Source organism: Puma concolor, chromosome C1 (genome assembly GCF_028749965.1).
Source record: "Puma concolor isolate L17-30 chromosome C1, mPumCon1.1.hap2, whole genome shotgun sequence".
In the NCBI taxonomy this organism is placed as follows: Eukaryota; Metazoa; Chordata; class Mammalia; order Carnivora; family Felidae; genus Puma; species Puma concolor.
Genome location: NC_141674.1, coordinates 95,153,500 through 95,156,789, shown reverse-complemented (window position 1 = coordinate 95,156,789; position 3,290 = coordinate 95,153,500). Strand labels below are relative to the sequence as shown.

Below are 3,290 nucleotides of genomic sequence, written 5' to 3'. Positions count from 1 at the left end.
CTCCAAATTCTTCATGGATAATCGATGTCTTATTATTATTACTATTGTTATTTTAAAATAAGTTTATTTTTGGAGAAAAAAATGAGCGGAAGGTTCAGAGAACACATATCTATCTCCTGGCCGCTGTGAAAGTTAGTAAAAGGAAACCTTGTTTAGCGTGGAGTCAGGAGGCCAGCACGGGGAGCTCTCACACCTTACCGCGCTGTCAACTGCCTCCCCAACAGGAAGAAATGGACCCGGAGCTTGGATACTATTTCACTATCCCAGCGGAAAGGATACAGTCTCTCCCTTTTGCCTGGCAACAGCCCACCCAATGAGAGACTATCACAACTCAGCCAATGAAAAGTCACTATACTTCTAACTCCCAGTTTACCCCAATGAATTTTTTGTTTAGAACGTCCTCCCCACGTCCCACTTTTCCTCTATAAAAGAGCCCTCCTCTCCTTTGTTCGCTGGGCTTGCCTGTGGTTTTGCCGTAACCTGCTGAAGTTGGGAATTGCAATTCTGTGCTACTCTCAAACCCGTTTCTGTTAGCAAGACAGCTGGCGGTTTTATTTTTAAGGTTAACATTACTTGGCCGTCTGAAGCAGGAAGAAGACCCCCCCCAACTCTGAGGCTGGTGAGCAAACAGGTGCCTGTAGCCACGGAGCCATCTGAGCTCCCTGCTTTCTCGCCCCCCCATGGGTTTGAGGGTAAGTTTTCTCCTCGATTGCAAGCTTCATTCTCTTTTGTGTTCAGGCTCTCCAGGCCTGTGGCGAGCACGCTACGAAGGCGCACACATGAGTTGTGTCTTTTTGACAGGGTCCGCTTTATTCAATCATAGAGCAAGGTTAGTATAACTGAAAGCAGGTGCAGGGTTCCAGACTCCATGAGATTACACTATGCATGTAACGTGGCTTCATACATGCCACACAAAGCAAAGCATAATACAAAGGCACACAACAAACGAGATACAATAAGGGGTAAGAGTTAACAAATCAAGTGTGAAGTCTGTCTGTGAGCTCGCAGTTGAGATGAGGCCAAGGTAGGGTCCGGGTCAGTTCTCGGTACTTACGGCTTATTATTTTCAGGCTGTTGGAGGATCTGTGTTATGTTCAGAGATCAATAGGGCAGGGCCTTTGGCGGCACTTGTCTTTCTGATGCAGCCAGACATGGAAGAGTCAGCGTCACAGTCTGACAGTTTGCTGCAGAAGGTCCTTCCTTTTTAAAAGGGGTTTAATCAGTCTTGGGACTTTTCAGGTCTCTTCTGATTCTGGTGATGATCAGCTCTGGGTTCTTCCAGGCTCTCTTTGCTTTGCTGGTTATCGGTTCTGGATGCCATCAGCCTGTGCTGGTTTTAGTGATATCTGGTCTTAGCTGCAATACCTTGGCTGCTTATGTCACTGCTTGACAGAGTCATTGCTTGACAGGAGTGACTCCATCTTGTTCTCTACATCGCACCCAGAGATTCCTCATGACTACTCTTAAGGATCATTCAGGAATCAACTACATCTTTAACCAGATCTGCACTGTGCTTTTATTCTGCTAACTTGGATGAAGGCAAATCTAAGTCATCCAACCATGGTTCCAATGAAAATCAAACAATCAAATCAATCTCAGATCCTATGAAATGTCAACTGACATCATAAAATGAACATCATACTAACTAAAACAAGTTCGATTGTTTACAGTAAAGCAAAATTAAGGATTAAATCAGATATCAGTCAAATCAGGTTATAAAGTCAAATCAGAATCAAAACTAAAACCCAAAGTCACATTTAATAAGAATTAAGTCAAGTAAGAAGAGCCAAACGAAATCTGAATTTAGTATTGAGGTAAGTGAAATTATCTTAGTAAGTAAGTCCATTAAGGTAAGCTAAGAAATGAACAAAACAACCAAATGAAAATCATATTGTCAAGTACAGGTAGGTAGAAGTCCACAAATACATATGAGATCTTCATTATAGGCTCACAGAAAAGAATGGCAAAGGTGTGGTTAATCAGTCTTTTTGTAATTTTCCCTTCTTAAGCCTCAGGGTGCATAACATTATAATAGCATGTTCAATAAGATATGGAGCAAAGATAATAGCTAAAAGCAATGAGAAAGATTTCCTTAATGGATTTCCAAATATGGGTAGAGAAATAATTCCTGCCCACCTATAAGTAATTTTAAGGGTTATACCCAGACCAGAACAAATATAGCCAGAACAAATCACATGTTGAAAAGGTTTTGTTAGCAATTCCAGGAAGGAATATTTAATATGTAAATCTTGGATCTTTGAGCTTGCCGAGTAGACACCATGAGCAAAGCTCACCCTCCTGAGTTGAAAAAATTTACGGACAAGAAATTACCATTGAAATTAAATGGTGGCAGACGTGGCCAAGGAATATTGCGGGGCTTCGATCCCTTTATGAGTCTTGTGATGGATGAATGTGTGGAGATGGCAACTAGTGGGCAAGAGAACAATATTGGAATGGTGGTAATTCCAGGAAATCGTATCATCCTGTTAGAAGCCTTGGAACGAGTATAAACAATGGGTGTGTTCACCGGAAGAAACCAACCGCTTTCACATGTCCCCTCCATAGCATCTGTTTTACTACAATATAAAAATCAGGTCGTGCATTTTCATATTGAACTTTTATGCTAAATAAACTTTCTTAATAGTCCAAAAATGCTTTCTCAGGCATTCTGAACATGAAAAATTGAATGGTAGCTCTTATTCTAGTTTTTTCTAACACGAGCTGTTCCTGGTTGAGACTGATTTGTTCCAAAGCTTTTAACGCATTAATACAGAAGAATCTGATTAAATGTGAGGCGTGACTAAGATGGCTTTTTTTCATCTTTTAATGGAAAGATAAAGAACCTGCAAACCTGAGCAGATTTCTTCTGAAACATTAACTGTAATTTTCAAAACTCTTGTAATAGTTTTGATGTACTCTGACTTTTCCAAATACATCTACATTCCAAGTATAGTGCAATTGAAATAAAACACAGGAAGTAACGATACAGTTGTTTATTTTGAACATAAACGGGGAAAATTTTTTTGAAGACAAGAACAGAAATAGAACTCTAGAGAAAAACAAAACAAAACAAATAATATGTAAATTTTGTGTATCTCTGTTTAATGCAGCTATGTTGGTGTTGATGAGTTTTGAGGGCGCATGAATGGCCTGTGCGGGGTGTTCAGAGTGGGTTAGCTTGTTTTATGGGCTGCTAGGTTTTATGAGGTCTTCTAAGCTTCCATCTAAAAGCTGGTCAATTTTGTCAGTTATACCCAAGGTATTTCTGTTACTTTAGTATGCTAGGATGT

The 3,290-nt window shown here is 40.2% G+C and overlaps 1 pseudogene; it reads left to right on the top strand.

Moving 5' to 3' along the window:
• The first annotated feature begins 2,178 nt into the window (after positions 1–2,178).
• LOC112848610 (small nuclear ribonucleoprotein G pseudogene) lies at positions 2,179–2,535 on the top strand (annotated as a pseudogene).
• Positions 2,536–3,290: the final 755 nt, after the last annotated feature.